At 47.3% G+C, this 13,923-nt stretch overlaps 1 non-coding gene across 1 annotated transcript; it reads left to right on the forward strand.

Moving 5' to 3' along the window:
* Positions 1–13,637: 13,637 nt before the first annotated feature.
* TRNAC-ACA (transfer RNA cysteine (anticodon ACA)) lies at positions 13,638–13,709 on the forward strand. The gene has a single exon. It is a non-coding gene; the product is annotated as a tRNA-Cys (tRNA).
* Positions 13,710–13,923: the final 214 nt, after the last annotated feature.

Genomic DNA, 13,923 nt, shown 5'->3' on the forward strand with positions numbered 1-13,923 from the left:
CTGAGAGAGCACACAGGGTAATACCCAATTGCCTCTCCCAGAAAACATCACCTGGTCAGGAGGTAGCAGGAGGTTCATGCTGAACAACTGAATGAATAGGGTAATGAACAAACCAGGAAGTGACCTCTTCCTTCCCAGAGTGAGAACTTCGGCTCAGCACTGCTGGAGGGATGAAGAAGCGGGTGAGAGTCCTTGTCAGAGAAGCATGGATGGATGGAAAGATGCTTGGTTGTGCGCAGAAATGGGGAGCAGAGACGTACTTGAATGTGAGCTCTCTTCTATCTCGGCAAATGTCATTTAATCACTCAGTCGTCACCCAGTTGTGTCCGACTCTTTGCCACCCATGGACTGTAGCCTGCCAGGCTCCTCTGGCCATGGGATTTTCCAGGCAAAAGTACTGGAGTACGGGTAGTCATTTCCTTCTCTGGGGCATCTTCCCAACCCAGGGATGAAACCTGCCTCTCCTGCATTGCAGGCAGATTCTTTACCCCTGAGCCACCAGGGAAGCCCCTCTGGGCCATGGTTTCCCCATCTACCCAGCTGTTGGTAGCAGAAAGATTGGACCTCCAAGGTCCCTCTTGGTTCTGCTATTCTGGGATTTGCGGAGAACCCAATGCCCTGCTGTCACCCCTGCAGCTACCCTTTGATGCTCAGTGGGGCCAGGAAGAGTGAAGACTCCAAAGCAGCCAGAACCCCACAGGTCAGCACCTGCCCCCAAAGGCAGCCAGGCCCGGTTATTCTGGGCCGGCTTCACGGCCCCAGCCTCCCTCTCTTCTCCTGTCCCAGGCTTTTATGAAAGCCCCTAAAGAGCCCGCGCTCTTACGCATTTTAGAAATCTCATCTAATAGGGGCTCATGGAGTATAAATTAACCCCGAGGAGCAAAATTGCATTAATCCCTGCGGTGATTATGCATTAGCCAAAGAAATTTCTTTGCCTATTTTAAGCAGCTGAACCCAGACTGTCTGGGGTGCTTTTCTGCTTTGTCTCTGTAGCCAGCCATCCATTCATTTAGAACATCTCACTTTATAATACATCCCCTTCACTCCCCTCCCCCACCCACCCACCCTGCCCAGCTGTGGGGGTCGAGGAGGCCACAGTGCAGTGGTGGGCACCCCCCCCCTCAGGCCAGTCTGTCTCCGTCCACATGACCTTGGTCAAGACACTTCACTTCCCTGGGTTCTGGCTGCTTGACTTTACCCGGTGATAAGAAGGGTAACCTTCCAGGATGTTTCTGAGTTGAAGAATTCACATTTGGGACTTGCCTGGTGGTTCAGTGGTTAAGAACCCACCTTCCAGCACAGGGGCCAGTGGTTTGATCCCTGGTCCAGGAAGGTTCCACATGCCGCGGGGCAGCTAAGCCCACATGCCACAGCTGTGAAGCCCGCGTGCCCTAGAGCCCGTGCTCCACAACGAGAGGAGCCGCCACGACGAGAAACCTGCATGCAGCGACTGGAGAGTGGCCCCCGCTCGCCAAAACTAGAGAGAGCCTGCACGCAGCAGCGAAGGCCCAGTACAGCAATAAATAAACACATGAAATAAAGATTCACATTCGTAGAGCTCTGCAGGCATGGTAGGCCCTCACCCCTTAGTCCTCTCCCCTCCCTTTCGTCATCACCTTGCTTGTGTTAATATGACCAGAGCTGAGGGTGGCTGGTTAAGAAAATCACATGGAATGAGAAAGATCCGAAAAAAGTTTCAGCTGTAGGTTCATGCTCTGGGGCTGAAAATAGACCTAATTAGTATTCTGAAGGCATTAATGAGGTCTTCAAAATCAAGTGAAGGAAGAACTTTACTGTACATTCACCAGAGGTCTGGTCTCTGGGGACTTTCTGGGAAAGAAACCAAGGTGTGATTACCCACACTGCCTGCCGCCACTTCGAGCTTGAGTCATCCTGGTTTCCAAATCAGAAATTTTCACTGAAGACTGGTCTCGCAAGCAGGCAGGACCTTTCTCCTGAGAAGTTCAGAAACACTGCTGAACTTCTGGGGACAGCATCTTATGAGGAAAGGGCTCACCTGGGCCCCCAGTCCCTGGGGGAGTGGATCCCATTTCCCACGGCAACCTCAGAGCGCCAGGGGCACAAAGACACCACTCTGTGGCCTGGCCCCGCCTCACTCAGCCCCTGACCCAACCGCAGCTCGCACACACAGCCCTCTGCTGCTCACCATAGCCTTTGTGCAGATTTTTATCTTCTGTGGAAATTGCAACAATTCTGAAGGGCGGGCTGAACAAGAGGAACATCGTGCCTGCTGGACAGCTGAGGACAGACTCCCCTGAAATCACAAAAGCAGAGGCAACTCTCTGCACCGCTTCCGACAGCAGTGGTCACATGTGGTCTTGGATTGTCCTCCACCTACATCATCACCCTCATGATACTGGGCGCCCCTTGAAGACATCCATCTTTGGTGCTATGCTGTTTTCCTTTTAAGGTTTTTAAATTTAATTTAATTTGTTTTTGGCTGTGCTGGGTCTTTGTTGCCACACGTGGGCTTTCTCTAGCTGCAGCAAACGGGCTTCTCTTGTTGCAGGGCACAGGCTCCAGAATGCATGGGCTTCAGTAGTTGTGGCTCACAGGCTCTAGAGCACAGGCCCAGTACTTGTGGCAGGCAGGCTTAACAGTTTCTCGCCTAGACCAGGGATTGAACCTGTGTCCCCTGCATTGGCAGGCAGATTCTTACCCACTGTACCATCAGAGGGATCCTGGTGCAATGTTTACCGAGGAGACTCTTAAGTATCAATGCATACTTAAACCAGTGGGTAGAGCTGAAAAATTATATCACAATTAAAATTTGTTTAGCCAATGATACACTCCTTTCATTTTAAACTACATATCTCTGTGAGATATTTTTTTCTAGGAAGATAGGATTAAAATTAAATATAGAACTAGAATTTGGGTTTTTTTTTTTTTCATAGTATCATTTTCTTTATTTTCATTAATACTATAAAATAAACCAAGCTAGATAGAACCAGAATTTTGAGTTGCTATATAAGAAAGTACTCAAACATTTTTTTCCGAAAGTAATAAAGCATATTTATAACAGTGCTCTTATTAAACATATTGCTATACTACCAAAAAAAAAAAAAAGAAACAAATTATATACACCTGATGTGAAGAGCCAACTCACTGGAAGAGACCTGGTGCTGGGAAAGACTGAAGGCAGGAGGAGAAGGGAGCAACAGAGGATGAGATGGTGGATGGCATCACTGACTCGATGGACGTGAGTTTGAGCAAGCTGCAGTCCAGCCTAGCGTGGGTCCTTGAGCTGGTCCCTCGGGACCACAATTGCCCCAGTTAAACAGCTCTGGTTGAACTTACAGCAGGTACCAGGATACACAGATAAACAGGACAACGGCTCCCCCAGGACCCTTGGTCTAGGGACTCAGACGTGAGGACCACCATCCATCAGGCAGGTTGGTGAGCGAGCAGAGCAGCTGGCACTAGGTGATCTGCTTATCAGACACAGAGCTTTGCCTGGACCAGAGGGGACGGCAGGTCAGGAGAGCAGTTAGGAGTGGCCATGGTCTCAGTGAGAGAGCACTGAGCCAGGTGGTGCTGTGCAAATATATGGCGGGGACCGGCTAAAGATGCCAATACAGAGTGGACAGGACTGGGGGGCCACAGGCTGGAGGATGCTGGAGATCAGCTGAACGGAGCCTGACCAGGGCCCAGGAGCAGAGAGAGGGGCTGCGGCTGTAACTGCACAGTGTCCCTGGGGCCTCACTGGGTCTACTGCGGTAGACTGGAGACACTCCAGGTCCCGCTCCGCCATGCCAGCCAAGACTCAAAAGCCCAGGCACCTGCAGAAGCTCTCCCTGTCCCACTCCCATCCTGCTCCTTCTCTTCCCTGCCTTGCTCCACAAGCCTCTCTAAAAAGGAGGGAAGAGGAAGCCCAAGTTCTTCTTGGCTCCCACGGGGCTGACGCCTGGGGCGCCCCCTGCTCCTTGTCCTCCCACCAGGAGGTTCACACAGCCTCCTCCAGCTGAAGGGCGTGGGGGCCGCAAAGCAGGGCTCTGTGACTCACACTGAACAGATAATGAGCTCTGGTGACAAGCGGCCCAGCGTCAGAGGGAGAAGTGCCACCTGTCCCAGGGCGAGGGCTTGGGCCCGCGGGGCTCCTCCGTGGGAGGGAGGCTGAGCCAGAGTGACAGCTCCCCCGGCCTCAGCCTCTCATCACATCCCAGTCCCACCGCCCCCGCCAGGGAAGTCTTGCTCTTTTAAATGTGCATTTTGCAGTTAAGACAGTTAAAACAGGAGGGTCCCTCGCTCCTGGAGGCTTGAAACTGGAGGCTCCATCTTTGACTTGGGCTGTCTCACTTTTCCTTGAAGCTCAAGCGCTAGCCCCGTCTCCACACGTACATCAAAATATGTTTTCTCTGCCCACTTGATCGCTGATCCTTTTAGCTTAGTCAACCCATTCATACTGCAGAGCCTGCCTGACCACTAAAAGTCAGCAATGAATAACTGTATGAGTTCCAGTCATCACAGCAGAAGTGAGTGACATATACTCTAAAAGCGGTGCCCTTGTAGCTGTGTGGTTTAAAATGCCACGTTGTGGGAATTCCCTGGCAGTCCAGTGGTTAAGACTCTGCCTTCCAATGTAGGTGGTGCAGATCCTAGCCCTAGACGGGGAGCTAAGATCTCACATGCCTCGTGGCAAAAAATCCCAAAACAAAACAAAAGCATTGCTGTAACAAATTCAATGAAGATTTTAAAGATGGTCATAAAAAATCTTCTAAAAATACCATGTTGTTAAGACTGTAATATTGGTATGACCCTGGTGATGAAAAGATGATGGACTAAGTAAGAGAAGAGCAAGACTCTGAGACAGAAAAGAGAATGCAGCTACGAGACAGCACCCGTTTTACCTGCCCTGAGATATCCCTGTGTCAATGATGATGCCATGTACTGGTCTGGGCCCTGGCAGGGAAGCGTGGCGCTTGCAAGCTGGATGCACAAGGGCTCAGCGATGGAGCTACCTGCAGGAGAGAAACTGGAAGGAGACAGTGCAGAAGCTCTGTGCCAGCAGAAGCAGGGCCAGTTACCATCCCCCAGGTCCAAAGAAGCAAAGAAGGGGAGAAGTTACCAGAATCCTGAGAGTAGCTGCCTGGAGAGGGTCTCCCAACAGGGCCTGAGGTTCTCAGTAGGAGTGCAAAGCTGATAAGGAGAATGGGTGCCCAGTTCACCAACCTCCCTCCCTCTACCCCACCTGGACTCCCTACTGGCCAAACTCAACCAGACATCCAAAGGCGGGGAGCCTACTGAAGGAGTCCGTGCAGTCATCCCCCAGCTCTTCCCAGAATGCGTGGTGTCTGGACCTCACTGTGTAGCAGTTGTAGACAGACAGGGCGGGTAAGGAATGGATGGAGGGCATGGAGAAGGGCAGTGAGTGCTCACCCCTATACTCCAGCCAGGTTCTTAGGGATGAGGAAATAATGTCAGCCTCTCCAGTAGAGACTTCTTGGTGGCCTTCCCAGCATCCAGCTTCCCCATCCTCTCTTATGACAACTCCGAGGAAGCTGACTCCAGCTCCAGGTGTGGAGGAAGATACAAGCTATGCTAAACCAATCAGAATACCCCTTCCCCACTGGAAACAAGCATTTGACTTAAGTCCAATTTGACTCCATGACTTTTCCTTGCAATTCTGGGAAATGACAACCTTGCTTTCCTGCTGGTTGTAAACAAGGAAGACTGGAAGCCCTAAGATGTGGGGGCAGCCACTGGGGTCAGGAGGAGAGTCAGTATAAGGATGGAGAAGACACCATCAAAGGCAGGACGGAGAGACAAAGTGAAACCAAGCACTTGGCAACATCACTAAGCTATTGAACAGGCCTCTCGGATGTACACCTGCCTCTGTGCTTTTCAGCTAAATAAAACACATTTCTGAGCTGGAATTTTTTTTTATTACAACCAAAAATTCATTACACCTGGGCTTCTCAGGTGGCACTAGTGGTAAAGAATCCATCTGCCAATGCAGGAAATGAAAGAGACATGGGCTTTATCCCTGGGTTGGGAAGATGAGGGCATGGCAACCCACTCCAGTATTCTTGTCTGGAGAATCCTGGAGAGAAGAGCCTGGTGGGCTATAGTCCTTAAGATCGCAGAGTCGGGCATGACTGAAGCAACTTAGCCCACATGTACAACCAAAAATGCTTCAGTTGATACACCCTCCAAGAGTTAAACAACCCTCCTACATCGTAGGAGGCCCACTAGTAGGAAAGATTAGAAAGAAGGATCTACTAATCTAGGAATCTCCCCTCTAGGGAAGGCCCACTAGAGAGAAGGATACATTAGTGGTTTTATACTATGCAGGAATATTCTAACTGTAAGAAGCCACAAGCTTCTGGCAGAGCACGCTCACAGTTCTCATTGAAAAATGTATTCCTCTTTGTAACTGGCTGTTTTGGTATCTTGTTTGACATAACTCTGTGTGTGTGTGTGTGTGTGTGTGTGTGTGTGTGCTTGGTTCATGTCAGTCTATCACTGAAATTTTTCTCTGCTATGCTCAGAAATTCTTTTAATTTAATGTTTAGTTTGCTGCTGCTACCTCTGCTGCTAAGTCGCTTCAGTCATGTCCAACTCTGTGCGACCCCATAGACGGAAGCCCACAAGGCTCCCCCATCCCTGGGATTCTCCAGGCAAGAACACTGGAGTGGGTTGCCATTTCCTTCTCCAATGCATGAAAATGAAAAGTGAAAGTGAAGTCGCTCAGTCGTGTCCGACTCTTAGCAACCCCATGGACTGCAGCCTACCAGGCTCCTCCGCCCATGGGATTTTCCAGGCAAGAGTACTGGAGTGGGGTGCCAGTGCCTTCTCTGAATGTTTAGTTTAAGAACCTTCAAAAGATGTTGCTGGAGTTAAATCTAAGAAGAATTGTCACCCATGAAGCCTTCTGATGGGCAGCCAGCTACCTTCCTCCTGGCACCACCACCACCAACCGAGCCCCTTCTGCCCACTGGACTGAACAACAGGCATGAGTGATAAGACTCCTAGGATTCAAATCACAAGCTTTCCAACCCAGGTATCCTAAGAGACTTCAAGAAAGGGAACACCATTGAGCAACCTGGGTATCTATGGCTTAAACTCATGTTTACCTTCCAACCAACCCTGACATGGTTATCATAAAGTACCCTCCCAGGGCATGACACAGCAGATCCATACCTTGATGGCAGGTGATGATCGAAATCCATATCAAAACTTGACCATGCCAGACAGAAAAAAGCAACAAGCTGATGCCAGGAGAGTCTGGATCTTGAGCAGAGACAAAACGAGGGGATCCTAGGCCTTTTCTTTTACTGATTAAGCAAACTTTTATTTTTGAACACCTTTGATATGCAAGGATCTATACCAGATGTGAAGAACTGACTCATTGGAAAAGACCCTGATGCTGGGAAAGATTGAAGGCAGGAGGAGAAGGGGACGACAGAGGATGAGATGGTTGGATGGCATCACCGACTTGATGGACATGAATTTGAGCAGGCTCCAGGAGTTGGTGATGGACAGGGAAGCCTGGCATGCTGCAGTCCATGAGATCACAAGAGCTGGACATGACTGGGCAACTGAACTGATTGATCTATACCGGAAAAAGAATTAGCCATTGCTTCATTCCACAAACATTTCTTGAGCACACACTTGCCAGGTGCAGTGCAGAGAAATAAACGTGAATAAGCCTGGAATTTAGTCCATTCCACTGTCCTCATAGCTCAGTGTTTCTGAATGTGTGAGTGGATACACGTGATTTTAATTGTTTTTAGTTCTACAGAGAGAATTCTTGTTCGTGCACAGGTAAGATATTAAATAACTGACTTCTGTAGTGTGAAAGCCATTCTCTTCTCATTTTTTCCCCAACTCCTCTTATTACTTTGAGAATAAAGTCTAAGTGTGTTACCATATGTTGTTAACATCTAAAAACTTGCCAATTTCCTTCTCTTCTAACAGAAAGAGAGACAAGAGAGAAACAAAACAAGAGACAGAGAAAATTTGCCTTCTGTCCAGAACCTTCAAAAATAAAATATCCAGGGAAAATTTAACACCATTCTTTTGTTATCCCTGGTTTTACTTTTTATGGTAACCTTTTTAAGTAATGATGATTTTTAAAGAAAAATGACAAGTAAATAATAAGACAGCTGTCAAATAAGTATGGTGAAATTATGAAGGGAGGTATAAATGATGGAGTTTTAGAAAAAATAAGAACATGGTATTGTGAAGGAAAGTTATGTCCAACCTAGATAGCATATTCAAAAGCAGAGACATTACTTTGCCAACAAAGGTCAGTCTAGTCAAGGCTATGGTTTTTCCTGTGGTCATGTATGAATGTGAGAGTTGGACTGTGAAGAAGGCTGAGTGCTGAAGAATTGATGCTTTTGAACTGTGGAGTTGGAGAAGACTCTTGAGAGTCCCTTGGACTGCAAGGAGATCCAATCAGGCCATTCTGAAGGAGATCAGCCCTGGGATTTCTTTGGAAGGAATGATGCTAAAGCTGAAACTCCAATACTTTGACCACCTCATGCAAAGAGTTGACTCATTGGAAAAGACTCTGATGCTGGGAGGGATTGAGGGCAGGAGGAGAAGGGGATGACAGAGGATGAGATGGCTGGATGGCATCACTGACTCGATGGACATGAGTCTGAGTGAACTCTGGGAGTTGGTGATGGACAGGGAGGCCTGGCATGCTGCAATTCATGGGGTCGCAGAGTCAGACATGACTGAGCGACTGAACTGAACTGAACTGATTGTTTACTTTTTAACCAAGTTTTCCATTTTTCTCTCCTTAAGATGCTTTACCATCTGTGCGGATTCTACAGCCCTACTCTGATGAAGTCAAGAATCATCATGTGACTCCAGCCAATGAAATCTGGGCCGAGTAACACGTGTCATTCAAGGAAGAAACGTGAAGCGCCATTACATCATTTGCCATGTCTTCTTTCCCTCTTCTGTGGACAAGCACTATCACCCCGAAGCCTGTGCGTTTGTCTGGGTCTGGATTGAGGATGGCAAGAAGCAGAGCTGCAACCAGGCCATGCTGGGCACCAAGCATGAGAGAGAAGTAAGTGTTTGTTCTTGGAAGCCACTGAGTCTTGGGTGATGCTTGTTAATGCAGCATATCTTAGCCTATCCTGACTGATAAAAAAAGGCCACAGAAGCATCTGACAGAGATGCAGCTGGCTCAGAAAAGTCTACCCCCACTCCTCAGGGGAAGAAAAACTTAAAATTTTATCCTGAATGCTGGATGTCCCATGAAGACACATAGGTATTTCCAATGGGACACACTCAGGCATCTATTTAGGAGTGGCACTGGTAGAAGGCAACCCCTTCTGATGAGCCTTCTGCCTGAGTAACATGAAATCAATTTTATTGGTAATGGAGGCCAGATAAGTGAATGGTCTTGAAGTCTTTAGAATGAGAGAAAAACGGGAAATTAATTACATACCTTAAACACACTGTATGCCAGAGGCAATGTGCCAGACACTTTATATCCTTTCTCCCACTGGATCTTTTTTTTTTTTAAAGCAACTTTTTACTGGAGTATAGCCAATTAACAATGTTGTGATAATTTCAGGTGAACAGCAAAGGGACTCAGCCTTACATATGCGTGAATACTGAAGAGTGGATATTATAACCATTTTATAGATAAAAAATGAAGGCTTGGGCTTCCCTAGTGGCTCAGTGGTAAAGAATCCGCCTGACAATGCAGGATCAGTTCAGTTCAGTTCAGTCGCTCAGTCATGTCCGACTCTTTGCGACCCCATGAATTGCAGCACGCCAGGCCTCCCTGTCTGCCGGAGCCAGCCGGCAAAGTTGATCAGGTCCCGAGAACGTGCACGGCGGGGCTAAGAAAGAAACTAAAGCAAGAGACTACAAAGATGGGGTCGAGAGGTTCAGACACGTCACCACGAAGGGACGCAGTCTGACACCAACTTTATTCAACATCTCATATTTATACAGAAAAGCGTGAGAAAGACAAGACAGTTGACATTTTTTCTTGGTTGGCCTATACATCTTACAAACAGTCACAAGAAATCTTGAGAGCATGGGAATGGCTCCCTGTTATTATTTCTTACACCAGATAACATTTCTCTGTGCATGAGAAGTTTGCACAGAACTCCAGGTGCCTGCAGTAAATAAGCGCCTAATCTCTGGGGTGGCGGGACAGAGAGCTATGTTTGCAAGCAAACCCTCAAGGACTGAGGCAGCTCCCAGAGCTGTGTCCTTCGGACAAAGGACCCCGTTCTCACGGGCAGCTCCCCGCACCTGTCCATCACCAACTCCCGGAGTTCACTCTGACTCATGTCCATCGAGTCGGTGATGCCATCCAACCATCTCATCCTCTGTCGTCCCCTTCTCCTCCTGCCCCCAATCCCTCCCAGCATCAGAGTCTTTTCCAATGAGTCAACTCTTTGCATGAGGTGGCCAAAGTACTGGAGTTTCAGCTTTAGCATCAGTCCTTCCAAAGAACACCCAGGGCTGATCTCCTTCAGAATGGACTGGCTGGATCTCCTTGCAGTCCAAGGGACTCTCAAGCAGGATAGATGGGTTCAGTCTCTGGTCTGGGAAGATCACACCTGCTGCAGAGCAGCTAACTAAGCCCGTGCACCACAAATATGGAGCCTGTGCTCTAGAGCCCAGGAGCCACAACTAACGAGCCTCTGTGTCGTGACTACTGAAGCCCGTGTGCCCTAGAGCCCGTGCTCCACAAAAAGAGAGACCACCACAAGCCTGCACACCGCAATGAAGAGAAGTCCCCGCTCACTGCAGCTGGAGAAAAGCTCACGCAGGAACGAAGCCGCAGTGCAGCCAAAAATAAATAAATAGCATTATATCACAACATGGAGGCTCTGCCACACAGAGTCATCCCGCCAGTAACTGGTGCAGCTGGGACTTGAACCCAGAGCCTCTTGAGTTATAGTCCCTTTGTGTCTTCTCTACACAACCGTGGCAGGATAGGGCTGGAAGAACGCCACCAGCTACATGCATTTTCATCACATCCTATGTCGATACTTATTGGAAATGTGGAATATGAAGGCTTCAGTTAATGATATTAGATTCATCCCCACATTCATCATCTTTTCTGTGACTGCAACATCCAAATTGAATCTGGGATGGAGGTGGCAGAATTTATCAGGACTGGAATAATTCAATGAATGCAGCAGCGGGGTTTCTCAATAGTCTGCCAGCTGCATGTCACAGTGATTGGGGAGTATTCAACCACCCTTCTCAAGCTGGGAATTAAAGCTTTTTAACCATGATTATACGGCCTAACATTCAGCTAAACCCAGTGAAACGACACTCAAATAGCTATTAATCATGAGCAGTGCTCCCAGAAGCCCTCCCACATTTTCTCCTTCCCTTCCCTGCTCCTTCTGGGTTTCCCTACCTCTCAGCCTCCATTCTTAACCTGGAAATAAGTATAGTCTTCAATCCACTCATTACTGATGTAGCTAAAAGAAGCAGAGGAGTAAAAAAGAAAAGGCAGAGGAGGGGAAAGAAATGATAAGGGGAAACGTGTGAGGGAAGAAAATGGAGATAATTGATCTCTTGCTGTCTGTTAAGTCCAGCCTCTCATAGAACTCTCAGAGCAATCTAGCAAGATCACCCCAACATCACTACCAATCAGTAATGATCTTTCTGTGGCCGCTTTTCTAGGATCAGGAAGACATAAAAGACATTTCAGGAGTAACAAGTTGATCTCTTGGCCCAGAATGGCCAAGAGAAAGTTGTGCTGAGTGACAACTGTCAAGCATAACCTCCTTGAAGGTAAACCAGGCTTTTCCAGTCCTTCTCTATAACCTTACTACCTAGTACATATGTTGTCTTTATAAAGAATAATTCTGCATGCATGCTAAGTCACTTCAGTCATGTCTGACTCTTTGCAACCCCCTGGACTGTAGCCTACCAGGCTTCTCCGTCCATGGGATTTCCCAGGCAAGAATATTGGAGTGGGCTGCCATTTCTCTCTCCAGTAATTCTTCTACGTGTGCTTAAATGCCAGTAATCTTCTTCAGATTCAGTTAATCTGTTTAGTTAATTAACATAATTAGCATTCATTTAGTAAGCATTGATTGTCTAGTGTATATCAGGCACTGTTGTAGGCATGAAGAATAGAACAGTGTGCAAAGAAATAGGAAGAATCCCTGCCCTTCTAGAGCTTACATTCCAGTGGGAGGAGATAGACATTAAACAAAATAATATGTAAAACATATACTACTGTGTTGACCCAAAAATTAGTTTGTTTGTTTGCCTGTTTATGGAAAACTGAATGAACTTTTGGGCCAACCCAATATTTAAGGATATGTGAGGTGTTATGGAGAAAAATAAAGTCGTGAAGAACTTCAGAATGTTGGAAGGAAGTGGGATGCAATTTTAAATTGAACACTAAAGCTTTACTGAAAATATGACAGCTGAACAATAACTTAAAGGAAGTGAAAGAGGCAGTCATGAGAAAATCTGAAGCAACAGCACTTTAGGCAAAGGGGACAGGATGTGCATGGGTCCTGAGGTCTGAGTGTGCCTGCGGGTTCAAGGAACAGCAGGAGGTCAGTGTGGACCAAGAGGGGTTAATGAGAGAAAAGGTGCAGTGAGAAGAGATTGGGCCCAAAAAGCAACAAAAAAAACAGATCATGTTGGCCCATAGAATATCTCAGCTTTTACTCTGAGAGAGTTAGGAAGCAATTGATGAGTTTTAACCAGAAAAAGTGGTATTTCTGGTCAAAATAAATTGAACTAAAAATAGACTGTAGGAGAGGACAGGTGGCGTCAGGGGTACAAGCCAAGGGCTATTGCATTAATCCAGGCAAGTTGCCTGGGAGATTTGGAATCTAGCTATGCTGTTGCCACGTTTTGGAATTTGTTTCTTCTTCATCATCTACAGTGACCCTCTCACAATTCGGGCCCTGATCCCCACTAGCCTTTTTATTTCAATAGCTGCTTTTGGGGCAGGGTGAGGGAGGGTTAAAGAAGAAATTGTAATTAAAGTTTAAAAACAGCATTACCAACAATTGCTTAATACAACTCCATTGAACATGGAAAATTCATCAAGGAAGACAATATCCTTGATCATAAAGTGATTTTCAGTAAATTTTAAAGGATTATAAACAAACACATATATGCTTTAACCACAACTACAGTGAAGTGGAGGCCTTCCCCAGGGGCTCATCAGTAAAGAATCCGCTTGCCAGTTCAGGAGATGCAGGTTCGATCCCTGGTCCAGGAAGATCCCCTGAAGGAGGAAATGGCAACCCACTCCAGTATTCTTATCTGGAAAATCCCAAGGACAGAGGAGCCTGGATGGCTACAGTCTGTGGGATCACAAAGAGCCAGATATGACTGAGCACGCACACACATCCAACATTAAATTTAAAATCTATAATAATAAGATATTATTATTACCAGCTTTAACTGGGCTCTGTCTCTAGTCTGGTCCCCTGAGTTAGTCAGGATAGGAGAGGCTCTGCTGCAACAAGGGATAAGCCCTGGAAGGTCAGTGACTTGATGCAGTAAATAAGCATTCTCACTCGAACCATCATCTGACACAAGTCAATCTGACTTCTTCCACCTTTTCTCTGCACTCTCTGAAACATGTGGCTTCCGTGCTCTTCACAGAAGAGGAAGACATGGAGGATTTTGGAACTGTAAGGACTTCCCTGGTGGCTCAGACGGTAAAGCGTCCGCCTACAATGCGGGAGACCCAGGTTCAATCCCTGGGTCGGGAAGATCCTCTGGAGAAGGAAATGGCAACCCACTCCAGTAATCTTGGCTGGAAAATCCTATGGATGGAGGAGGGTGGTAGGCTACAGTCCATGGGGTCGCAAAGAGTCGGACATGACTGAGCGATTTCACTTGTTCACTTCAAGTCTTAGAAGTATCTTACAAATCTCTGCCCACATCCATTTGGCCAGAACCCCATTCTGTGGCACCGACCTAATT

This window comes from Bos mutus, chromosome 14, assembly GCF_027580195.1.
Source record: "Bos mutus isolate GX-2022 chromosome 14, NWIPB_WYAK_1.1, whole genome shotgun sequence".
In the NCBI taxonomy this organism is placed as follows: Eukaryota; Metazoa; Chordata; class Mammalia; order Artiodactyla; family Bovidae; genus Bos; species Bos mutus.